Below are 27,500 nucleotides of genomic sequence, written 5' to 3' on the forward strand. Positions count from 1 at the left end.
CATCGCCATTAGCCAATCAACTGGTTCACATCAGTCATGTGACACCAGTACTTACTGACAATTATTATTATTATTATTATTATTATTATTATTATTATTATTATTTAAGTTATTGAGACATCCCAGTGCACTAAGGGATTTATAGAGCAAATCGAGAAAATTCATTATTGAACGAAGCGCATAGCGCTGAGTTCAATAATTATTTTCGAGATTTGCTCTATAAATCCCTTAGTGCACTGGGATTGTTTCAATAACGATATTGTCAGTACCGCCATAGAAAAAAGAAGATTCCAAACGCACATTTTGCAATGCGCATTTGAATAGGCATAACTGTGTGGTCAGGTCGTGCACAGTAAAGATCTACTTTTCAAGTTTGTGTGGGGTGTCTCAAGTGTGTCGTGCTTTCGTCACACGCATTATAATTTCTGTTGGTAAATTCCAGTGTAGCGTTAATCTGAACAGTGATGATCTTTCAGAGAGACCTCATTTGAACTCGGAGAAAGGCTCTTCATTATTTGCAATTCGAAACCTCCAGTCGAGCTTCGACGGATTGACTATGCGGAGTGACTCCCCTTGAATTGACTCAAAGCGGGACTCGACGGTTCGCACATTTTCAAAACAAATGTGGCATATTTCTCGTGTTCTATCTTCACTCATCGGGGAGTCTGATACTAAATATGAACGGTAAGAATGCTCTGAACCCTACACGTATTATATCCCCATCGTTTTTTCGTTCACATTTGCCCAACATGTTAATTTGCTGAGCGGGGTTAATGTCGTCTGCTAGGCTACCTGCCAACCTGGGCAATGGAACGACTGCAGTCTGCACTGAGTCTGTACGCATGAGGCAGGCTGCTAATAAATCTTATATATGGTAAGAACGTTCTGAACCTTACACGTTTTCGATTACGATTGTTCTTGCTTTGAAATAATAATTCTGAAACCATTCATTTACTGAACTGATGTAGTCGTATTTCTGTGTTGTCCACTACAGAGTCAATCGAGTCAGTCTTCCAAACTGGTCTAGCTGGTACGTTATCGGAATAACACTTGTGTTTTCTGTTAGCCGCTGGGAATTGTATACTAACTCATCATTTGGTAATGTGGATGATAAGCTACATGCCACTAACATGGCATATGAGAAGAATCTGTGCAAGTCGGCGAAAATGAGATGAAACACAGCGGCTTCTATTTTTTTAGATCACTGGCACTGGCACAGGCACTTGCAATCTGTCAGAAAAAAACCCACTTCTGCTTTAATTGAGAAGCAGGGAATTTATGGTCATTTGGTATTGTGGAGAATATAAGCTACATGTCATTAATTAATTCTGAGGATGAGAGCACAGTCTTGCTTAGGCAAAGGGCGCAAGAATACGCTCTGTGGAAAAGTTAGCGCACTCCAAGAGTGCGCTAACAGTTTTAGCGCATCGCCATTAGCCAATCAACTGGTTCACATCAGTCATGTGACACCAGTACTTACTGACAATTATTATTATTATTATTATTATTATTATTATTATTATTATTATTATTATTATTATTATTGTTATTATTATTATTATTATTTAAGTTATTTAAGTTATTGAGACATCCCAGTGCACTAAGGGATTTATAGAGCAAATCGAGAAAATTCATTATTGAACGAAGCGCATAGCGCTGACCCAGGCAGCAGAGAAATATGCCCAGCATATGGCAAACATATGACATGGCATGTGGAAATCATATAGTAAAACCATATGTCAGTCATAGATAAATTGCAAATGGTTTTGGAATGGCTACCATATGGTTTTTAGGTGAAAATGACATGTCAAAAACACTAGTTTGCCACATCACAAGTGACATTGTCATATGGAAACCTCATTTACACCACATTACAAGTGACACTGACATATGGAAATCATTTGTTTGCCATATCACAAATGACATTGGCATATGCAAATTACATGGTTGCCATGAAACAAATGATATTGTTTGCTATATGTCATATGTTTACTGTATGAATGACATGTCTTCGTCATATGTTTGACCGATACTTCGAACCTCACAGACACACACTCAATCACACATTTTCACAACAAAAGACAAAACAACAGTCTGAAGATCATACTTTATATTCAATATCATAATAATAAGCCAACTTGTATCTTTTCTCCGTAAGGAATCAATGAAACAAAGTCACAGCAGGAATAATACTTCCAAGTCAGCCAAACACACACACATTAAGGGAAAAAAGGCTTTAAAGTTTAGTTTAAAAAACTAAAACAAAAAGATCGCATCACTTCAGGGTTGTACCTTGAGTGTGTGTGGTGAATAACCATCGCAGCACTGGGAATGTAATCTCTGCAGTATGATTTAAAAGACAAGTTCTGGATTGAGAACAATTAATCTGCTTTAAAATTTGGTTTCAGGATCATATGTTATCTTAAGATAATCAGTTCTACACTCTGAATGTGGGTCAAGGTTTGTCACTCTTCAGCTTTCTGGATGATGCACAGGGGTGGTGTCTTGGACAGAACTTCTACCCCATCGCCAGAGTTTAGCACCACCGACTGTGCCGAAACAGATATCCCTGATCACGAAGATGTGTAAGCTTGATCGGCTGACATCTTGCAAGACTTTGTTACATGAGGCATGGTACCTGGAAAAAAAAGAGAAAAAATAGAACCTGATAGAATGAAGTGTAGTCAGAGGAAAATGTTAACCATTTGACAGTGTAAAATTGTATGATTGGAGGACACTACATGCTTTAACCTTCGCCGCAGCTCGCTAAATACATTCTTTGCAGCACGTCGTGAGTACCCATGTAACCATACTTCTCAAAGAAAGAAAAACATGCACGGGTAAACAAAACAAGAACAAGAAAAAAGAAAAAAATACATAAATCAGGCTTTTCATTGAATTAGATTATCAAACTAAATATATTTCCGATTTTGTACTTACATTTATCTTTTACGTGTTGTGTAATTACGCACCAAGTTAATTCTTACCTGAAATAAACAGGAACCATAACTCAGCTTTTATTTTGACATCGAACCCACAATTATCTCCCTTACAATCGCGATTTTGTCTGAAAACTTCTGTGTACACATCGAAGGCCCAATCAGGGTTTCAATCTACAAATCCACTACTCAATGCACCGCTTACTGATTGGTTAGCTATAGCCAAACTGCTCTTATCGCATTAGGAGGTAGCTCCGATAGCTGCACTGGCCTTCAAAGTCTGACAAGAATCGTCGCTTAAAAAACAAGTTTGAGCGTTTGCGCTGTTCACAAGGGCAGCAATTTTGATTTGATCTGGCGCTGACTAAAATTGTTTCAAGGTAGGGGGAAAGTTGGTACAAAGTCTGCCATATGAACAAAACTTAAGTCACAACCTGACTCACAAAAGAAAAAAGAAAAAATTGAGGTTGGGAGAGAGAGAAATGTTGAAGTTGAACAGTTATTGATTTACAAGGCTAAGTGATCTATATGAATGGTTACTTACCTCAACTCAAAAAGCAAGGTCTTGTTTGTAGTTCAGAGTATGTTTGGCCTGACCAAAGCTGTTCATTACTGCCACCCTGAAAAGATATCACAGAAATAATTAATGCTTGATGAAGACATATATGCAATTGCACAAAACTCTTACAAAAAAAACCCCATTCAGGTTACAGAACTAAAAATAAATCCTCTGAATAATAAAACTGACAAAATTGAGCCTATTACTATGAGTATGGCTGGGGGACATTACATTCTTTTACATTTGATGAATAATTTTTTTTAAATGAATAAAATCTTTGAGAGAATTTGACAGTTAAGGTTCATAGAGACTGGTCTATTATGTTTTCTCAAATTACTGGACATAACTCTCACACACACACAAAGAAAAAAAGGTAAAAAGGGTTGGAGCAAGCTGACAATCACTCAAAAACTGCACTGAAAGGAGTTGAAATAAATTGATGAATAATCACACCGACACAAAACTATATCCCTGCCTAGATTTTCAGATCATCTGAAAACATTTAAGCGCTGTTCACATGACAGACGAGCAAACAACTTTCCCCCGACTCGAAGTCGTTTGAAAATACCTCCTGGGTTGTCGGCAAAAAGTCAGCCATGTGAACAGCCCCAGCAATTTATAAACAATTAAGGTAAGACTTAGCAGCGACTCCAAAAACTGCTGGACTTGGCCGTGGAATGACAAAGATATTCCGCAGACTTTTCTTATCGCCGCTTACTGATTGGTTAGCTATAGCAAAACTATCGCCAAACTGCTCTTACTGCATTAGGAGGTAGCTCCGATATCTGCACTGGTATTCAAAGTCGGACAAGAATCGTCGCTTAAAACAAGTTTGAGCGTTTTTGCTGTTCACAAGGGCAGCAATTTTGATTTGATTTGGCGCTGACTAAAATTGTTTCAAGGTAGGGGGAAAGTTGGTACAAAGTCTGCCATATGAACAAAACTTAAGTCACAACCTGACTCACCAAAGAAAAAAGAAAAAATTGAGGTTGGGAGAGAGAGAAATGTTGAAGTTGAACAGTTTTTGATTTACAAGGCTAAGTGATATATATGGTTACTTACCTCAAGTCAAAAAGCAAGGTCTTGTTTGTAGTTCAAAGTATGTTTGGCCTGACCAAAGCTGCTTATTACTGCCACCCTGAAAAGATATCACAGAAATAATTAATGCTTGATGAAGACATATGCAATTGCACAAAACTCTTACCAAAAAACACCATTCAGGTTACAGAACTAAAAATAAATCCTCTGAATAATAAAACTGAGCCTATTACTATGAGTATGGCTGGGGGACACTACATTCTTTTACATTTGATGAATAATTTTTTTTAAATGAATAAAATCTTTGAGAGAATTTGACAGTTAAGGTTCATAGAGACTGGTCTATTATGTTTTCTCAAATTACTGGACATAACTCTCACACAAACACAAAGAAAAAAAGGTAAAAAGGGTAGGAGCAAGCTGACAATCACTCAAAAACTGCACTGAAAGGAGTTGAAATAAATTGATGAATAATCACACCGACACAAAACTATATCCCTGCCTAGATTTTCAGATCATCTGAAAACATTTAAGCGCTGTTCACATGACAGACGAGCAAACAACTTTCCCCCGACTCGAAGTCGTTTGAAAATACCTCCTGGGTTGTCGGCAAAAAGTCAGCCATGTGAACAGCCCCAGCAATTTATAAACAATTAAGGTAAGACTTAGCAGCGACTCCAAAAACTGCTGGACTTGGCAGTGGAATGACAAAGATATTCCGCAGACTTTTCTTATCGCCGCTTACTGATTGGTTAGCTATAGCAAAACTATCGCCAAACTGCTCTTACTGCATTAGGAGGTAGCTCCGATATCTGCACTGGTATTCAAAGTCGGACAAGAATCGTCGCTTAAAACAAGTTTGAGCGTTTTTGCTGTTCACAAGGGCAGCAATTTTGATTTGATTTGGCGCTGACTAAAATTGTTTCAAGGTAGGGGGAAAGTTGGTACAAAGTCTGCCATATGAACAAAACTTAAGTCACAACCTGACTCACCAAAGAAAAAAGAAAAAATTGAGGTTGGGAGAGAGAGAAATGTTGAAGTTGAACAGTTTTTGATTTACAAGGCTAAGTGATATATATGAATGGTTACTTACCTCAAGTCAAAAAGCAAGGTCTTGTTTGTAGTTCAAAGTATGTTTGGCCTGACCAAAGCTGCTTATTACTGCCACCCTGAAAAGATATCACAGAAATAATTAATGCTTGATGAAGACATATGCAATTGCACAAAACTCTTACCAAAAAAACCCATTCAGGTTACAGAACTAAAAATAAATCCTCTGAATAATAAAACTGAGCCTATTACTATGAGTATGGCTGGGGGACACTACATTCTTTTACATTTGATGAATAATTTTTTTTAAACGAATAAAATCTTTGAGAGAATTTGACAGTTAAGGTTCATAGAGACTGGTCTATTATGTTTTCTCAAATTACTGGACATAACTCTCACACAAACACAAAGAAAAAAAGGTAAAAAGGGTAGGAGCAAGCTGACAATCACTCAAAAACTGCACTGAAAGGAGTTGAAATAAATTGATGAATAATCACACCGACACAAAACTATATCCCTGCCTAGATTTTCAGATCATCTGAAAACATTTAAGCGCTGTTCACATGACAGACGAGCAAACAACTTTCCCCCGACTCGAAGTCGTTTGAAAATACCTCCTGGGTTGTCGGCAAAAAGTCAGCCATGTGAACAGCCCCAGCAATTTATAAACAATTAAGGTAAGACTTAGCAGCGACTCCAAATACTGCTGGACTTGGCAGTGGAATGACAAAGATATTCCGCAGACTTTTCTTATCGCCGCTTACTGATTGGTTAGCTATTGCAAAACTATCGCCAAACTGCTCTTACTGCATTAGGAGGTAGCTCCAATATCTGCACTGGTATTCAAAGTCGGACAAGAATCGTCGCTTAAAACAAGTTTGAGCGTTTTTGCTGTTCACAAGGGCAGCAATTTTGATTTGATTTGGCGCTGACTAAAATTGTTTCAAGGTAGGGGGAAAGTTGGTACAAAGTCTGCCATATGAACAAAACTTAAGTCACAACCTGACTCACCAAAGAAAAAAGAAAAAATTGAGGTTGGGAGAGAGAGAAATGTTGAAGTTGAACAGTTTTTGATTTACAAGGCTAAGTGATATATATGAATGGTTACTTACCTCAAGTCAAAAAGCAAGGTCTTGTTTGTAATTGTAGTTCAAAGTATGTTTGGCCTGACCAAAGCTGCTTATTACTGCCACCCTGAAAAGATATCACAGAAATAATTAATGCTTGATGAAGACATATGCAATTGCACAAAACTCTTACCAAAAAAACCCATTCAGGTTACAGAACTAAAAATAAATCCTCTGAATAATAAAACTGAGCCTATTACTATGAGTATGGCTGGGGGACACTACATTCTTTTACATTTGATGAATAATTTTTTTTAAATGAATAAAATCTTTGAGAGAATTTGACAGTTAAGGTTCATAGAGACTGGTCTATTATGTTTTCTCAAATTACTGGACATAACTCTCACACAAACACAAAGAAAAAAAAGGGTAGGAGCAAGCTGACAATCACTCAAAAACTGCACCGAAAGGAGTTGAAATAAATTGATGAATAATCACACCGACACAAAACTATATCCCTGCCTAGATTTTCAGATCATCTGAAAACATTTAAGCGCTGTTCACATGACAGACGAGCAAACAACTTTCCCCCGACTCGAAGTCGTTTGAAAATACCTCCTGGGTTGTCGGCAAAATGTCAGCCATGTGAACAGCCCCAGCAATTTATAAACAATTAAGGTAAGACTTAGCAGCGACTCCAAAAACTGCTGGACTTGGCCGTGGAATGACAAAGATATTCCGCAGACTTTTCTTATCGCCGCTTACTGATTGGTTAGCTATAGCAAAACTATCGCCAAACTGCTCTTACTGCATTAGGAGGTAGCTCCGATATCTGCACTGGTATTCAAAGTCGGACAAGAATCGTCGCTTAAAACAAGTTTGAGCGTTTTTGCTGTTCACAAGGGCAGCAATTTTGATTTGATTTGGCGCTGACTAAAATTGTTTCAAGGTAGGGGGAAAGTTGGTACAAAGTCTGCCATATGAACAAAACTTAAGTCACAACCTGACTCACCAAAGAAAAAAGAAAAAATTGAGGTTGGGAGAGAGAGAAATGTTGAAGTTGAACAGTTTTTGATTTACAAGGCTAAGTGATATATATGGTTACTTACCTCAAGTCAAAAAGCAAGGTCTTGTTTGTAGTTCAAAGTATGTTTGGCCTGACCAAAGCTGCTTATTACTGCCACCCTGAAAAGATATCACAGAAATAATTAATGCTTGATGAAGACATATGCAATTGCACAAAACTCTTACCAAAAAACACCATTCAGGTTACAGAACTAAAAATAAATCCTCTGAATAATAAAACTGAGCCTATTACTATGAGTATGGCTGGGGGACACTACATTCTTTTACATTTGATGAATAATTTTTTTTAAATGAATAAAATCTTTGAGAGAATTTGACAGTTAAGGTTCATAGAGACTGGTCTATTATGTTTTCTCAAATTACTGGACATAACTCTCACACAAACACAAAGAAAAAAAGGTAAAAAGGGTAGGAGCAAGCTGACAATCACTCAAAAACTGCACTGAAAGGAGTTGAAATAAATTGATGAATAATCACACCGACACAAAACTATATCCCTGCCTAGATTTTCAGATCATCTGAAAACATTTAAGCGCTGTTCACATGACAGACGAGCAAACAACTTTCCCCCGACTCGAAGTCGTTTGAAAATACCTCCTGGGTTGTCGGCAAAAAGTCAGCCATGTGAACAGCCCCAGCAATTTATAAACAATTAAGGTAAGACTTAGCAGCGACTCCAAAAACTGCTGGACTTGGCAGTGGAATGACAAAGATATTCCGCAGACTTTTCTTATCGCCGCTTACTGATTGGTTAGCTATAGCAAAACTATCGCCAAACTGCTCTTACTGCATTAGGAGGTAGCTCCGATATCTGCACTGGTATTCAAAGTCGGACAAGAATCGTCGCTTAAAACAAGTTTGAGCGTTTTTGCTGTTCACAAGGGCAGCAATTTTGATTTGATTTGGCGCTGACTAAAATTGTTTCAAGGTAGGGGGAAAGTTGGTACAAAGTCTGCCATATGAACAAAACTTAAGTCACAACCTGACTCACCAAAGAAAAAAGAAAAAAATTGAGGTTGGGAGAGAGAGAAATGTTGAAGTTGAACAGTTTTTGATTTACAAGGCTAAGTGATATATATGAATGGTTACTTACCTCAAGTCAAAAAGCAAGGTCTTGTTTGTAGTTCAAAGTATGTTTGGCCTGACCAAAGCTGCTTATTACTGCCACCCTGAAAAGATATCACAGAAATAATTAATGCTTGATGAAGACATATGCAATTGCACAAAACTCTTACCAAAAAAACCCATTCAGGTTACAGAACTAAAAATAAATCCTCTGAATAATAAAACTGAGCCTATTACTATGAGTATGGCTGGGGGACACTACATTCTTTTACATTTGATGAATAATTTTTTTTAAATGAATAAAATCTTTGAGAGAATTTGACAGTTAAGGTTCATAGAGACTGGTCTATTATGTTTTCTCAAATTACTGGACATAACTCTCACACAAACACAAAGAAAAAAAGGTAAAAAGGGTAGGAGCAAGCTGACAATCACTCAAAAACTGCACCGAAAGGAGTTGAAATAAATTGATGAATAATCACACCGACACAAAACTATATCCCTGCCTAGATTTTCAGATCATCTGAAAACATTTAAGCGCTGTTCACATGACAGACGAGCAAACAACTTTCCCCCGACTCGAAGTCGTTTGAAAATACCTCCTGGGTTGTCGGCAAAAAGTCAGCCATGTGAACAGCCCCAGCAATTTATAAACAATTAAGGTAAGACTTAGCAGCGACTCCAAAAACTGCTGGACTTGGCCGTGGAATGACAAAGATATTCCGCAGACTTTTCTTATCGCCGCTTACTGATTGGTTAGCTATAGCAAAACTATCGCCAAACTGCTCTTACTGCATTAGGAGGTAGCTCCGATATCTGCACTGGTATTCAAAGTCGGACAAGAATCGTCGCTTAAAACAAGTTTGAGCGTTTTTGCTGTTCACAAGGGCAGCAATTTTGATTTGATTTGGCGCTGACTAAAATTGTTTCAAGGTAGGGGGAAAGTTGGTACAAAGTCTGCCATATGAACAAAACTTAAGTCACAACCTGACTCACCAAAGAAAAAAGAAAAAATTGAGGTTGGGAGAGAGAGAGAAATGTTGAAGTTGAACAGTTTTTGATTTACAAGGCTAAGTGATATATATATATATGAATGGTTACTTACCTCAACTCAAAAAGCAAGGTCTTGTTTGTAGTTCAAAGTATGTTTGGCCTGACCAAAGCTGCTTATTACTGCCACCCTGAAAAGATATCACAGAAATAATTAATGCTTGATGAAGACATATGCAATTGCACAAAACTCTTACAAAAAAACACCATTCAGGTTACAGAACTAAAAATAAATCCTCTGAATAATAAAACTGAGAAAATTGAGCCTATTACTATGAGTATGGCTGGGGGACACTACATTCTTTTACATTTGATGAATATTTCTTTTAAATGAATAAAATCTTTGAGAGAATTTGACAGTTAAGGTTCATAGAGACTGGTCTATTATGTTTTCTCAAATTACTGGACATAACTCTCACACAAACACAACGAAAAAAAGGTAAAAAGGGTAGGAGCGAGGTGACAGTCACTCAAAAACTGCACTGAAAGGAGTTGAAATAAATTGATGAATAATCACACCGACACAAAACTATATCCCTGCCTAGATTTTCAGATCATCTGAAAACATTTAAGCGCTGTTCACATGACAGACGAGCAAACAACTTTCCCCCGACTCGAAGTCGTTTGAAAATACCTCCTGGGTTGTCGGCAAAAAGTCAGCCATGTGAACAGCCCCAGCAATTTATAAACAATTAAGGTAAGACTTAGCAGCGACTCCAAAAACTGCTGGACTTGGCCGTGGAATGACAAAGATATTCCGCAGACTTTTCTTATCGCCGCTTACTGATTGGTTAGCTATAGCAAAACTATCGCCAAACTGCTCTTACTGCATTAGGAGGTAGCTCCGATAGCTGCACTGGTATTCAAAGTCGGACAAGAATCGTCGTTTAAAACAAGTCTGAGCGTTTTTGCTGTTCACAAGGGCAGCAATTTTGATTTGATTTGGCGCTGACTAAAATTGTTTCAAGGTAGGGGGAAAGTTGGTACAAAGTCTGCCATATGAACAAAACTTAAGTCACAACCTGACTCACCAAAGAGAAAATAAAAAATTGAGGTTGGGAGAGAGAGAAATCTTGAAGTTGAACGGTTATTGATTGATGAGGCAGAGCGATATGAATGGTTACTTACCTCGGCTCAATACGCAAGGTCCTGTTTCAGTGTTTGTAATTCAGACAGAGTATGTTTGAACTGACCGAAGCTGTTCAGTACCGCCACCTTGAAAAAATATCACAGAAATAGTTAACACTTGATGAAGATGCAATTTACATTTGATGGATGACATTTTTTTAAATGAAGACAGAAAAAAATCTTTAAAAAGTCCACACTTGTTCATCAATGAAAACAAAATTGGAATGTATAATCAGTAGATTAGAATCCAGAAGTTTACCAAGAGACAGGAAGCTGATAAATGTTAAATGAGAATGTAAAAAACTACCATCTAATTCGCAGGTTATACAGTATACATTTGTTTACTTCAACAAAAAATCGGGTTGGTTGAATTTTGTCATCGTGTGTAATGTAGATCAGCTCGCGAATAAAATATTATTCAATCACTATCAATATCATGAATATGAAAAGCAGAGTCTCGTCTACTTGTGAACAATGTTTCAAACTGATTGGATTATATTTGAAGCGAACGGGTAAGACATGTGTTAGCAACCTCCCCGATTTTTGTTGTGTGACCAGCGAATCGGAGCATTTTCACACTTTTAGTTTTACTGTTTTAGTTTTACAACTTCAATTCTAAAAAGCAAACCACAACATCAATCAACATCATGTTTTTGGAAAAGTTAGTTGACTCACACCTCGTTCAGAAAAAACAAACTTGGATGAATAGAACAGTGTTCTTGTCTTGGCAAAAAATAAAATAAAATCGAGACTGTGACTGTGTCTGTGAGGCCCCGGCCCTCCCATCATCAGTCATCAAATTCGAAATCAAATTCTTCCATCAGTTAATTCACTTAGTACTTCGTGAGACAATCAATCTTCATTTTAGAATGAAAGACAAGGATTACCTTACATCCAATAAGCAACTCAAAATACAAGGCAGGAAGATAAAAGGGTGAATAACGCCAAAACATGTGGCATAATAAATTTAGCGCCAACCGGAAGTCAAGTGAGAACATTAATTAACAAGGGAAATAACTGAAAGATATTGCTCTTTGCAGTTGTTATTGTCTCCCTTAAAACAAACGGCTCACTGATCTACTATATAATACTGGTAGGATTTTCGGTGGTTTTTCGATTCCTGTCACCAAACCGCGCGGATTTGTGCCTTCTCCTTCGGTTGCTATGCCAACGTGACCCAGGAAATCGATTCCGCTAGGTCCCGACTTCCAATTTTGTCCACGAACAAAGTTTGAAGAGGTTTGTCTCGCAAATTTGAGCAGAAACAGTGAACTTTGACCTGAACTTTGACATCGCGGCGAAAGAGATCTGTGATTGGTTCTTCTTCAACTTTCGGTTCGACTAAACACGCGACCGCACCTCAGACGAACCTAGCTGTGTGTTTTATTTCTCTACCCCAGACGAACCTAAAATAATAAGAAGATAGATAGATCTGTTTATCTGTTAATGGAACTCCAAAATATTCCATAGATTTGTTTACTAAATAGTTCGAAACATTATCACCTGATAAGTCGCCGTATAACCTTATAGGTTCCAGCGACTAAATATTTTCCCCCGGTTCAACCATAGACATGTACGTCATCATGATCTCCCCTTAATTTGACCGTTATTTTGGCTGTCTTAGTGAAATGGTAAGATATATCTCTATGTTTTTTACATGTAAGTGTTCGGAAAAAATACAGTTATAGCAGCTATGTACAAAAATAAGCAGCATATGCTCTTTTCGCCAAAGTAAAGTCCTTTTTTCTTCTGGTTTCTTATATGTGTCACAGCACACCGCAAGCTTTTAGGCGAATAGCAAGTGAGTGGTATATATATATCATCAATTTTATAGTAGATAACGGTGTAAAATACTTAACCATGTTCATGTCCGTTATACGTTTTCAATATTCCATATGTGTCATTTAATTGTGTGTTGCTTGATGCCATGTATGTATGTGTGTGTGTGTGTACATGACTTTAAATAAGCATGGATGGATGTGTGGACTCGATTGTGTGTGTGAACCATGTATATATTTTCTGTTGTCAATGTTGTCAATTAGATATGTTATACTATGCGTTTGAATCATTAAGTATTTTAGACGTCATACTTTTTTTCGTATCTTCACGATGGCTTTTTACCCGTTTAAATTTTAATGCTTCCAACTTTCAAAGCGCTGCACGGCTGGGAAGAGATGCGCACTTTTATCACTGTTGTTCATGTAGACGTAATCATGGATTCATGCAAACGTCATACCTGCTGTATTTTATTTTGTTTGTTTGTATAGTCGCGTGCGGTCGCGCAGTCTTTTTGGTCAGTTCCGATTACCTCCCATTGATGCGAAAACCTATATGACTGTTTTTTGTTATTTTTCTCTCTGTTAATTCACCAGTGGCTATGTAACATGTGTTATACCTTATAGGTTCCAGCGACTAAATATTTTTCCCCGGTGCAACCATAGACATGTACGTCATCATGATCTCCCCTTAATTTGACCGTTATTTTGGCTGTCTTAGTGAAATGGTAAGATATATCTCTATGTTTTTTACATGTAAGTGTTCGGAAAAAATACAGTTATAGCAGTTATGTACAAAAATAAGCAGCATATGCTCTTTTCGCCAAAGTAAAGTCCTTTTTTCTTCTGGTTTCTTATATGTGTCACAGCACACCGCAAGCTTTTAGGCGAATAGCAAGTGAGTGGTATATATATATCATCAATTTTATAGTAGGTAACGGTGTAAATTACTTGCCATGTTCATGTCCATTATACGTTTTCCATATTCCATATGTGTCATTTAATTGTGTGTTGCTTGATGCCATGTATGTATGTATGTGTGTGTGTGTGTGTACATGACTTTAAATAAGCATGGATGGATGTGTGCACTCGATTGTGTGTGTGAACCATGTATATATTTTCTGTTGTCAATGTTGTCAATTAGATATGTTATACTATGCGTTTGAATCATTAAGTATTTTAGACGTCATACTTTTTTTCGTATCTTCACGATGGCTTTTTACCCGTTTAAATTTTAATGCTTCCAACTTTCAAAGCGCTGCACGGCTGGGAAGAGATGCGCACTTTTATCACTGTTGTTCATGTAGACGTAATCATGGATTCATGCAAACGTCATACCTGCTGTATTTTATTTTGTTTGTTTGTATAGTCGCGTGCGGTCGCGCAGTCTTTTTGGTCAGTTCCGATTACCTCCCATTGATGCGAAAACCTATATGACTGTTTTTTGTTATTTTTCTCTCTGTTAATTCACCAGTGGCTATGTAACATGTGTTATACCTTATAGGTTCCAGCGACTAAATATTTTCCCCCGGTGCAACCATAGACATGTACGTCATCATGATCTCCCCTTAATTTGACCGTTATTTTGGCTGTCTTAGTGAAATGGTAAGATATATCTCTATGTTTTTTACATGTAAGTGTTCGGAAAAAATACAGTTATAGCAGTTATGTACAAAAATAAGCAGCATATGCTCTTTTCGCCAAAGTAAAGTCCTTTTTTCTTCTGGTTTCTTATATGTGTCACAGCACACCGCAAGCTTTTAGGCGAATAGCAAGTGAGTGGTATATATATATCATCAATTTTATAGTAGGTAACGGTGTAAATTACTTGCCATGTTCATGTCCATTATACGTTTTCCATATTCCATATGTGTCATTTAATTGTGTGTTGCTTGATGCCATGTATGTATGTGTGTGTGTGTGTACATGACTTTAAATAAGCATGGATGGATGTGTGCACTCGATTGTGTGTGTGAACCATGTATATATTTTCTGTTGTCAATTACATATGTTATACTATGCGTTTGAATCATTAAGTATTTTAGACGTCATACTTTTTTTCGTATCTTCACGATGGCTTTTTACCCGTTTAAATTTTAATGCTTCCAACTTTCAAAGCGCTGCACGGCTGGGAAGAGATGCGCACTTTTATCACTGTTGTTCATGTAGACGTAATCATGGATTCATGCAAACGTCATACCTGCTGTATTTTATTTTGTTTGTTTGTATAGTCGCGTGCGGTCGCGCAGTCTTTTTGGTCAGTTCCGATTACCTCCCATTGATGCGAAAACCTATATGACTGTTTTTTGTTATTTTTCTCTCTGTTAATTCACCAGTGGCTATGTAACATGTGTTACAGAATTGCACCGGTGTAAGGGTTAACATTTTATTTTTCACCAAGAGAATATAATTCATTATATGCGGGATAATGTGCGGGGGGGGGGGGGGAGGGGTGCAAACAACATTTTCACAAGCACATAACCAACAAAATGACATCGCATGCGCAGCACACAAAGTGCGTAGCACGGGTACCACTAGTCTAAACATAATGAGTGTAAATGCTCAGTTGACCAAAAAACAAAACTTCAGCAACTTTTTTCTACAAACAATTTTTTTTTTGTTATAGAAGGTTGGCAGTCTTTTTGTTTTTGGATTTATTTTATCAAATAAAAAAAATAAAAAAAGGCTGAGAACAAATTTTATGATAAAAATTTAATAAAAATCTGATATATAAAATAAAAATATTTGATTAAAAATAAAATGTATTCTGTAAACCCAAACTGTCTAAAAAAAACTTTAAAAATAACCGAATACAGGTTTTAATGCAATTAAAATTCTAAATAAAAAAATGTCACCAAGAAGAATGATTAATTTTTATCTCAAAATGTCAAAATTAAATACAGGTAAAAAAATTTAAAAAAATAAAAAAAGTGTTTTTCTAAAGAACAAACATAAATGCACGGTATTAAATTAGGAAAACAAAGATTGCAATCACCTTTTCAAATAAGCGTGGTGAAATCGTTTCGACTGCGACAATCTGCGTAAAAGTTGGCGAAATGTAAGGCGCGAATAGCGAAGGTGTCACGCATTCCAGCATGAAAAAGAAAAAAAACCCGCATGCAGGATCATGGTGGCTGGGAACGCTCACCTTATAAAATATAGTCAAACTCAGACAGCAAACTTCGGCTGGTTGCAAAAAGTATCACATACATTTTTTGCAAAATAACAAATGACACAAACAAATTGCAAAAAAAAGTTTATTTTAATTTTTTTTTTACACACACTCAAAACCTTATTTGGAGGGTTTAGACGCACTCAACAACCAAAATGGCATACAATACTTTACCCCAAATTCAGATTTTTCAATTGTCATTTTTGTAATCAATATACAATAATTCGCAAAATAAATACCATAATTGTTCACAAACAAAAGCTTTAAAATAATTCAGCTTGAAAAAGTAGAGTAGCTGACCGCGCCAGCAAGAATCCAGCTGGCTATGATATGCCGCTGGTCATGGTCAGATCATGTGAGAAATGACAAATTGTAACCATGTGGTATCCATACGATTTCTGACATATGTACAATATGTGGCAACTGGCATCTGTCCCGCAGATGATTTCCAGATCTTTTGCTACCTGGGGAGTTCAATAATTATTTTCGAGATTTGCTCTATAAATCCCTTAGTGCACTGGGATTGTTTCAATAACGATATTGTCAGTACCGCCATAGAAAAAAGAAGATTCCAAATGCACATTTTGCAACGCGCATTTGAATAGGCATAACTGTGTGGTCAGGTCGTGCACAGTAAAGATCTACTTTTGTGTGGGGTGTCTCAAGTGTGTCAGTCGTGCTTTCGTCACACGCATTTTAATTTCTGTTGGTAAATTCCAGTGTAGCGTTAATCTGAACAGTGATGATCTTTCAGAGAGACCTCATTTGAACTCGGAGAAAGGCTCTTCATTATTTGCGATTCGAAACCTCCAGTCGAGCTTCGACGGATTGACTGTGCGGAGTGACTCCCCTTGAATTGACTCAAAGCGGGACTCGACGGTTCGCACATTTTCAAAACAAATGAGGCATATTTCTCGTGTTGTATCTTCACTCATCGGGGAGTCTGGTACTAAATATGAACGGTAAGAATGCTCTGAACCCTACACGTATTATATCCCCATCGTTTTTTCGTTCACATTTGCCCAACATGTTAATTTGCTGAGCGGGGTTAATGTCGTCTGCTAGGCTACCTGCCAACCTGGGCAATGGAACGACTGCAGTCTGCACTGAGTCTGTACGCATGAGGCAGGCTGCTAATAAATCTTATATATGGTAAGAACGTTCTGAACCTTACACGTTTTCGATTACGATTGTTCTTGCTTTGAAATAATAATTCTGAAACCATTCATTTACTGAACTGATGTAGTCGTATTTCTGTGTTGTCTGCTACAGAGTCGATCGAGTCAGTCTTCCAAACTTGTCTAGCTGGTGCGTTATCGGAATAACACTTGTGTTTTCTGTTCGCCGCTGGGAATTGTATACTAACTCATCATTTGGTAATATGGATGATAAGCTACATGCCACTAACACGGCATATGAGAAGAATCTATGCAAGTCGGCGAAAATTAGATGAAACACAGAGGCTTCTATCTTTTAGATCACTGGCACTGGCACAGGCACATGCAATCTGTCAGAAAAAAACCCACTTCTGCTTTAATTGAGAAGCAGGGAATTTATGGTCATTTGGTATTGTGGAGAATATAAGCTACATGTCATTAATTAATTCTGAGGATGAGAGCACAGTCTTGCTTAGGCAAAGGGCGCAAGAATACGCTCTGTGGAAAAGTTAGCGCACTCCAAGAGTGCGCTAACAGTTTTAGCGCATCGCCATTAGCCAATCAACTGGTTCACATCAGTCATGTGACACCAGTACTTACTGACAATTATTATTATTATTATTATTATTATTATTATTATTATTATTATTTAAGTTATTGAGACATCCCAGTGCACTAAGGGATTTATAGAGCAAATCGAGAAAATTCATTATTGAACGAAGCGCATAGCGCTGAGTTCAATAATTATTTTCGAGATTTGCTCTATAAATCCCTTAGTGCACTGGGATTGTTTCAATAACGATATTGTCAGTACCGCCATAGAAAAAAGAAGATTCCAAACGCACATTTTGCAATGCGCATTTGAATAGGCATAACTGTGTGGTCAGGTCGTGCACAGTAAAGATCTACTTTTCAAGTTTGTGTGGGGTGTCTCAAGTGTGTCGTGCTTTCGTCACACGCATTATAATTTCTGTTGGTAAATTCCAGTGTAGCGTTAATCTGAACAGTGATGATCTTTCAGAGAGACCTCATTTGAACTCGGAGAAAGGCTCTTCATTATTTGCAATTCGAAACCTCCAGTCGAGCTTCGACGGATTGACTATGCGGAGTGACTCCCCTTGAATTGACTCAAAGCGGGACTCGACGGTTCGCACATTTTCAAAACAAATGTGGCATATTTCTCGTGTTCTATCTTCACTCATCGGGGAGTCTGATACTAAATATGAACGGTAAGAATGCTCTGAACCCTACACGTATTATATCCCCATCGTTTTTTCGTTCACATTTGCCCAACATGTTAATTTGCTGAGCGGGGTTAATGTCGTCTGCTAGGCTACCTGCCAACCTGGGCAATGGAACGACTGCAGTCTGCACTGAGTCTGTACGCATGAGGCAGGCTGCTAATAAATCTTATATATGGTAAGAACGTTCTGAACCTTACACGTTTTCGATTACGATTGTTCTTGCTTTGAAATAATAATTCTGAAACCATTCATTTACTGAACTGATGTAGTCGTATTTCTGTGTTGTCCACTACAGAGTCAATCGAGTCAGTCTTCCAAACTGGTCTAGCTGGTACGTTATCGGAATAACACTTGTGTTTTCTGTTAGCCGCTGGGAATTGTATACTAACTCATCATTTGGTAATGTGGATGATAAGCTACATGCCACTAACATGGCATATGAGAAGAATCTGTGCAAGTCGGCGAAAATGAGATGAAACACAGCGGCTTCTATTTTTTTAGATCACTGGCACTGGCACAGGCACTTGCAATCTGTCAGAAAAAAACCCACTTCTGCTTTAATTGAGAAGCAGGGAATTTATGGTCATTTGGTATTGTGGAGAATATAAGCTACATGTCATTAATTAATTCTGAGGATGAGAGCACAGTCTTGCTTAGGCAAAGGGCGCAAGAATACGCTCTGTGGAAAAGTTAGCGCACTCCAAGAGTGCGCTAACAGTTTTAGCGCATCGCCATTAGCCAATCAACTGGTTCACATCAGTCATGTGACACCAGTACTTACTGACAATTATTATTATTATTATTATTATTATTATTATTATTATTATTATTATTATTATTATTATTATTATTATTATTATTGTTATTATTATTATTATTATTTAAGTTATTTAAGTTATTGAGACATCCCAGTGCACTAAGGGATTTATAGAGCAAATCGAGAAAATTCATTATTGAACGAAGCGCATAGCGCTGAGTTCAATAATTATTTTCGTGATTTGCTCTATAAATCCCTTAGTGCACTGGGATTGTTTCAATAACGATATTGTCAGTACTGCCATAGAAAAAAGAAGATTCCAAGCGCACATTTTGCAACGCGCATTTGGCATAACTGTGTGGTCAGGTCGTGTACAGTAAAGATCTACTTTTGTGTGGGGTGTCTCAAGTGTGTCGTGCTTTCGTCACACGCATTTTAATTTCTGTTGGTAAATTCCAGTGTAGCGTTAATCTGAACAGTGATGATCTTTCAGAGAGACCTCATTTGAACTCGGAGAAAGGGCTGTGCTCTTCATTATTTGCGATTCGAAACCTCCAGTCGAGCTTCGACGGATTGACTGTGCGGAGTGACTCCCCTTGAATTGACTCGAAGCCGCGGGACTCGTCGGTTCGCACATTTTCAAAACAAATGTGGCATATTTCTCGTGTTGTATCTTCACTCATCGGGGAGTCTGATACTAAATATGAACGGTAAGAATGCTTTGAACCCTACACGTATTATATCCCCATCGTTTTTTCGTTCACATTTGCCCAACATGTTAATTTGCTGAGCGGGGTTTATGTCGTCTGCTAGGGCAATCAAACCACTGCATGCAGTCTGCACTGACTGAGTCTGCACGCACGCTGGTAATAAGTCTTATAATGGTAAGAACGTTCTGAACCCTACACGTTTTCGATTACGATTGTTCTTGCCTTGAAATAATAATTCGGAAACCATTCATTTACCGAACTGATGCAGTCGTATTTCAGTGTAGTCAGTGCGGCTACGTATGACAGAGTCGATCGAGTCAGTCTTCCAAACTGGTCTAGCTGGTACGTTATCGGAATAACACTTGTGTTTTCTGCTAGCGGGTGGGAATTTTATATTAACTCATCATTTGGTAATGTGGATGATAAGCTATATGCCACTAACACGATGAGAAGAATCTATGCAAGTCGGCGAGAATTAGATGAAACACAGCGGCTTGTATTTTTAGATCAGTGGCAGCCGCACTGTGGCACAGGCACATGCAATCTGTCAGAAAAAACCCACTTCTGCTTTAATTGAGAAGCAGGGAATTTATGGTCATTTGGTATTGTGGAAAATATAAGCTACATGTCAGTAATTAATTCTGAGGTTGAGAGCACAGTCTTGCTTAGGTAAAGGGTGTAAGAATACGCTCTGTGGAAAAGTTAGCGCACTCCAAGAGTGCGCTAACAGTTTTAGTGCATCGCCATTAGCCAATCAACTGGTTCACATCAGTCATGTGACACCAGTACTTACTGACAATTATTATTATTTAAGTTATTGAGACATCCCAGTGCACTAAGGGATTTATAGAGCAAATCGAGAAAATTCATTATTGAACGAAGCGCATAGCGCTGAGTTCAATGATTATTTTCGAGATTTGCTCTATAAATCCCTTAGTGCACTGGGATTGTTTCAATAACGATATTGTCAGTACTGCCAGAGAAAAAAGAAGATTCAAAAAGCACATTTTGCAACGCGCATTTGGATAGGCGTGACTGTGTGGTCAGGTTTGTGTCACTGGATCTACTTTTGTGTGGGCTGTCTCAAAAGTGTCGTGCTTTCGTCACACGCAAACTCTTGTTTTAATTTATGTTGGTAAATTCTAGTGTAGCGTTAAGCTAAAAAGTGATGATCTTTCATAGAGACCTCATTTAAACTCGGAGAAAGGACTGTGCTCTTGGTTTTGAAACCTTCATCGAGCTTCGACAGATTGACTGTGCAGAGTTTTGCCCCTTGCCACGGTCGACGGAAAGCACATTTCCAAAATAAATGTGGCATGTTTCTCGTGTGGTATCTTTACTCATCGGGGAGTCTGGTACTACATATGAACGGTAAGAATGCTCTGAACCCTACACGTATTATATCCCCATCGTTGTTTTTTTTGTTCACATTTGCCCAACATGTTAATTTGCTGAGCGGGGTTTATGTCGTCTGCTAGAGGGCAATCAAACCACTGCATGCAGTCTGCACTGCCACTGAGTCTGCACGCACGAGGCACGCTGGTAATAAGTCTTATATATGGTAAGAACGTTCTGAACCCTACACGTTTTCGATTACGATTGTTCTTGCCTTGAAATAATAATTCGGAAACCATTCATTTACTGAACTGATGCAGTCGTATTTTAGTGTAGTCAGTGCGGCTACGTATGACAGAGTCGATCGAGTCAGTCTTCCAAACTGGTCTAGCTGGTACGTTATCGGAATAACACTTGTGTTTTCTGCTAGCGGGTGGGAATTTTATATTAACTCATCATTTGGTAATGTGGATGATAAGCTACATGCCACTAACATGGCATATGAGAAGAATCTGTGCAAGTCGGCGAAAATGAGATGAAACACAGCGGCTTCTATTTTTTTAGATCACTGGCACTGGCACAGGCACTTGCAATCTGTCAGAAAAAAAACCCACTTCTGCTTTAATTGAGAAGCAGGGAATTTATGGTCATTTGGTATTGTGGAGAATATAAGCTACATGTCATTAATTAATTCTGAGGATGAGAGCACAGTCTTGCTTAGGCAAAGGGCGCAAGAATACGCTCTGTGGAAAAGTTAGCGCACTCCAAGAGTGCGCTAACAGTTTTAGCGCATCGCCATTAGCCAATCAACTGGTTCACATCAGTCATGTGACACCAGTACTTACTGACAATTATTATTATTATTATTATTATTATTATTATTATTATTATTATTATTATTATTATTATTATTATTGTTATTATTATTATTATTATTTAAGTTATTTAAGTTATTGAGACATCCCAGTGCACTAAGGGATTTATATAGCAAATCGAGAAAATTCATTATTGAACGAAGCGCATAGCGCTGAGTTCAATAATTATTTTCGAGATTTGCTCTATAAATCCCTTAGTGCACTGGGATTGTTTCAATAACGATATTGTCAGTACCGCCATATAAAAAAGAAGATTCAAAACGCACATTTTGTAACGCGCCTTTGGATAGGCGTAACTGTGTGGTCAGGTTTGTGTCACTGGATCTACTTTTGTGTGGGCTGTCTCAAGTGTGTCGTGCTTTCGTCACACGCAAACTCTTCTTTTAATTTCTGTTGGTAAATTCCAGTGTAGCGTTAAGCTAAAAAGTGATGATCTTTCATAGAGACCTCATTGAAACTCGGAGAAAGGACTGTGCTCATAGTTATTTGCGATTCGAAACCTTCATCGAGCTTCGACAGATTGACTGTGCAGAGTTTTGCCCCTTGCCACGGTCGACGGAAAGTACATTTTCAAAATAAATGTGGCATGTTTCTCGTGTGGTATCTTCACTCATCGGGGAGTCTGGTACTAAATATGAACGGTAAGAATGCTCTGAACCGTACACGTATTATATCCCCATCGTTTTTTCGTTCACATTTGCCCAACAAGTTAATTTGCTGAGCGGGGTTAATGTCGTCTGCTACTGCTAGGCTACCTGGGCAATCGAACCACTGCAGTCTGCACTGAGTCTGCACGCATGACGCAGGCTGGTAATAAGTTTTATATATGGTAAGAACGTTCTGAACCTTACACGTTTTCGATTACGATTGTTCTTGCCTTGAAATAATAATTCGGAAACCATTCATTTACTGAACTGATGTAGTCGTATTTCTGTGTAGTCTGCTACAGAGTCGATCGAGTCAGTCTTCCAAACTGGTCTAGCTGGTACGTTATCGGAATAACACTTGTGTTTTCTGTTAGCCGCTGGGAATTGTATACTAACTCATCATTTGGTAATGTGGATGATAAGCTACATGCCACTAACACGGCATATGAGAAGAATATATGCAAGTCGGCGAAAATTAGATGAAACACAGCGGCTTCTATTTTTAGATCACTGGCACTGGCACAGGCACATGCAATCTGTCAGAAAAAACCTACTTCTGCTTTAATTGAGAAGCAGGGAATTTATGGTCATTTGGTATTGTGGAGAATATAAGCTACATGTCATTATTTAATTCTGAGGATGAGAGCACAGTCTCGCTTAGGCAAAGGGCGGAAGAATACGCTCTATGGAAAAGTTAGCGCACTCCAAGAGTGCGCTAACAGTTTTAGCGCATCGCCATTAGCCAATCAACTGGTTCACATCAGTCATGTGACACCAGTACTTACTGACAATTATTATTATTATTATTATTATTATTATTATTATTATTATTATTATTATTATTATTATTATTATTATCCAAGCGGAGCGCGGGCGAAGCCCGCGCGTAGCGAGGTAGTTTTTTTTTTCATCTCCCAGCACTGAAAATTTTTTTGCCAAGTGGTGTCTGTCTGTGAACATTGTTCTAGAATTCATCTTTTAGCACAATATTAGCGACACTGTTTGGACAATTCTATTAAAATTAGGCGTACAAACTGATTTTGTTTCGGGGAATCCTCTCAGAGGATCAGAATTTTCATATAATATCATCGGAAGCTGTTACAACGGGAAAATGTGAAACTTTTGTCACTTTTTAACATGGAATTTCATCTTTGAGCGTTTCAAGCGGACTTTAATAAAATAGTTATTTGCGAATTAAGCAGCGGAAGACACTCACCGGTTCAACATGTGTATGGTCATTAAACCTCAAAACATTTCAGTAAGTGGTTTAGACAAACACCTCCGACATGTGAGGGTGACTGGTTTGTAGCTGAAGAGTTTTTTTCTAAAGTGTGTTCTAAATACAAATGACGTACTGGTAATGATGTAATGAGTTGTTCTAATCTTGTTCTTGGAACTCTTGCTGTTCCAAGCTTGTTCTTAGCAAGTCTTGGTGACGAGAACAAAGACTATCAATGAAATCTTTAGAAATAACCTCTGACAACGACGACGATGACGACGACGACGACGATAACAACAACAACAACAAATGACATCGACGACGACGACGACAACAACAACAACAACAACAACAACAACAAAAACAACAACACGAGAACAACAACAATCACGACAACGAACATGACAACAACAACACCAACAACTACGACGACAACTACAACGACTGGGTTATGATGACATCACCAATGATTTAAAGGCCGTTAAAAAATCGTTAAATCCTATTTCTTCACTGATTCTTATGAAATTTTAAAGGTAGGTTTGTTGTCCCCAACTTATTTTCACTCCATACTTTTCCAGAAGAAAAACATAATTTTGGCAGTTAAAAACCGTTAAATTTCAATTCTTCACCGATATTTATGAAATTTTGTGGGTAGGTTCGTTGTCCCCAACTGATTTTCACTCTATACTTTTCCAGAAGAAAGACATAATTTTGGCAGTTAAAAAACGTTAAATTTCAATTCTTCACCTATCTTTATGAAATTTAGTGGGTGGGTCCGTTGTCCCAAACTGAATTTTAAGACATACTTTTCCAGACAAAAAACCTTATTTTTGGCAGTTAAAAACCGTTAAATCTCAATTCTTCATCGATATTTATGAAATTTTGTGGGTAGGTTCGTTGTCCCCAACTGATTTTCACTCCATACTTTTCCAGAAGAAAAACATAATTTTGGCAGTTAAAAACCGTTACATTTAAATTTTCACCTATCTTTATGAAATTTAGTGGGTGGGTCCGTTGTCCCAAACTGAATTTCAAGACAAACTATTCCAGTCAAAAAAACTTATTTTTGGCAGTTAAAAACCGTTAAGTCTCAATTCTACACCGATATTTATGACATTTTGTGGGTAGGTTTGTTGTCAGATTTGACATGATGGCAGAATTGAAAGTGTGAGATATCCTGATGTTTCACAATTTATGCTGCATAATTCAGCCCCATAGGCGCTTGAATTTTAGGTGGAGTTGGGTTTTTTTTCAGCCCAAACCAGTAACCCCTACATGGTTTTCATGTCCCTTTCTGAGAGACTTCAAGAAGTTTCAATTTGACGTCATGATTAGCCTGCCGCATTAGCAAGTATGAAAACACGTCATCGATGACACATTTTAAGACAGAGAGAGAGAGAGAGAGAGAGAGAGAGAGAGAGAGAGAGAGAGAGAGAGAGAGAGAGAGAGAGAGAGAGAGAGAGAGAGAGAGAGAATCATGTACACACAGATGGACGACTTCGCTTGGGGTATGTACTGCCCGGCAGTACACATCTACTTTATTATTATTATTATTTAAGTTATTGAGACATCCCAGTGCACTAAGGGATTTATAGAGCAAATCGAGAAAATTCATTATTGAACGAAGCGCATAGCGCTGAGTTCAATAATTATTTTCGAGATTTGCTCTATAAATCCCTTAGTGCACTGGGATTGTTTCAATAACGATATTGTCAGTACCGCCATGGAAAAAAGAAGATTCCAAACGCAAATTTTGCTACGCGATTTTGAATAGGCATAACTGTGTGGTTAGGTCGTCAGTGTACAGTAAGATCTACTTTTGTTTGGGGTGTCTCAAGTGTGTCGTGCTTTCGTCACACGCATTTTAATTTCTGTTGGTAAATTCCAGTGTAGCGTTAAGCTGAACAGTGATGATCTTTCAGAGAGACCTCATTTGAACTCGGAGAAAGGACTGTACTCTTCGTTATTTGCGATTCGAAACCTCCAGTCTAGGTTCGACGGATTGACTGTGCGGAGTGACTCCCCTTAAATTGACTCGAAGTCGAAGGACTCGACGGTTGCACATTTTCAAAATAAATGTGGCATATTTCTCGTGTTGTATCTTCACTCATCGGGGAGTCTGATACTAAATATGAACGGTAAGAATGCTCTGAACCCTACATGTTTTATATCCCCATCGTTTTTTAGTTCACATTTGCCCAACATGTTAATTTGCTGAGCGGGGTTTATGTCGTCTGCTACTGTGCAAGGCAAGAGCAATCGAACCACTGCAGTCTGCACTGAGTCTGCACGCCTGAGGTAATAAGTCTTATATATATGGTAAGAACGTTCTGAACCCTACACGTTTTCGATTACGATTGTTTTTCCCTTAAAATTATAATTCGGAAACCATTCATTTACTGAACTGATGCAGTCGTATTTCAGTGTACATAATACACATCTATGGTATGACAGAGTCGATCGAGTCAGTCTTCCAAACTGGTCTGGCTGGTACGTTATCGGAATAACACTTGTGTTTTCTGTTAGCCGCTGGGAATTGTATACTAACTCATCATTTGGTAATGTGGATGATAAGCTACATGCCACTAACACGGCATATGAGAAGAATCTATGCAAGTCGGCGAAAATTAGATGAAACACAGCGGCTTCTATTTTTAGATCAGTAGCAGCACTGTGGCACAGGCACATGCAATCTGTCAGAAAAAAACAAAACAACTTCTGCTTTATTTGAGAAGCAAGGAATTTATGGTCATTTGGTATTGTGGAGAATATAAGCTACATGTCATTAATTAATTCTGAGGATAAGAGCACAGTCTCGCTTAGGCAAAGGGCGGAAGAATACGCTCTGTGGAAAAGTTAGCGCACTCCAATTAGCCAATCAACTGGTTCACATCAGTCATGTGACACCAGTACTTACTGACAAATATTATTATTATTATTTAAGTTATTGAGACATCCCAGTGCACTAAGGGATTTATAGAGCAAATCGAGAAAATTCATTATTGAACGAAGCGCATAGCGCTGAGTTCAATAATTATTTTCGAGATTTGCTCTATAAATCCCTTAGTGCACTGGGATTGTTTCAATAACGATATTGTCAGTACCGCCATAGAAAAAAGAAGATTCCTAACGCACATTTTGCAATGCGCATTTGAATAGGCATAACTGTGTGGTCAGGTCGTGCACAGTAAAGATCTACTTTTGTGTGGGGTGTCTCAAGTGTGTCGTGCTTTCGTCACACGCATTTTAATTTCTGTTGGTAAATTCCAGTGTAGCGTTAATCTGAACAGTGATGATCTTTCAGAGAGACCTCATTTGAACTCGGAGAAAGGCTCTTCATTATTTGCGATTCGAAACCTCCAGTCGAGCTTCGACGGATTGACTATGCGGAGTGACTCCCCTTGATTTGACTCAAAGCGGGACTCGACGGTTCGCACATTTTCAAAACAAATGTGGCATATTTCTCGTGTTCTATGATCTATCTTCACTCATCGGGGAGTCTGATACTAAATATGAACGGTAAGAATGCTCTGAACCCTACACGTATTATATCCCCATCGTTTTTTCGTTCACATTTGCCCAACATGTTAATTTGCTGAGCGGGGTTAATGTCGTCTGCTAGGCTAC

The 27,500-nt window shown here is 38.1% G+C and overlaps 1 protein-coding gene and 1 long non-coding RNA gene across 4 annotated transcripts in view; both read right to left on the bottom strand.

Annotated features, from left to right (window-relative positions):
* Window positions 1-27,500, bottom strand: part of LOC138974548 (uncharacterized) — a 90,684-nt gene that overhangs the window by 43,920 nt on the left and 19,264 nt on the right. The gene's annotated exons all lie outside the window — the stretch shown is intronic.
* Window positions 2,096-11,991, bottom strand: LOC138973011 (uncharacterized). 3 transcript variants are annotated; one of them, XR_011457859.1, is made up of 5 exons: window positions 11,870-11,991; window positions 10,983-11,069; window positions 9,910-9,985; window positions 3,484-3,559; window positions 2,096-2,638 (listed from the first exon to the last, which is right to left on the bottom strand). It is a non-coding gene; the product is annotated as an uncharacterized lncRNA (long non-coding RNA). The 3 variants fall into 3 exon arrangements; XR_011457860.1 differs by having other exon boundaries at window positions 11,660-11,971; XR_011457861.1 differs by having other exon boundaries at window positions 11,875-11,969.

The sequence above is a fragment of the Littorina saxatilis genome, linkage group LG8 (genome assembly GCF_037325665.1).
Source record: "Littorina saxatilis isolate snail1 linkage group LG8, US_GU_Lsax_2.0, whole genome shotgun sequence".
Lineage (NCBI taxonomy): Eukaryota > Metazoa > Mollusca > Gastropoda > Littorinimorpha > Littorinidae > Littorina > Littorina saxatilis.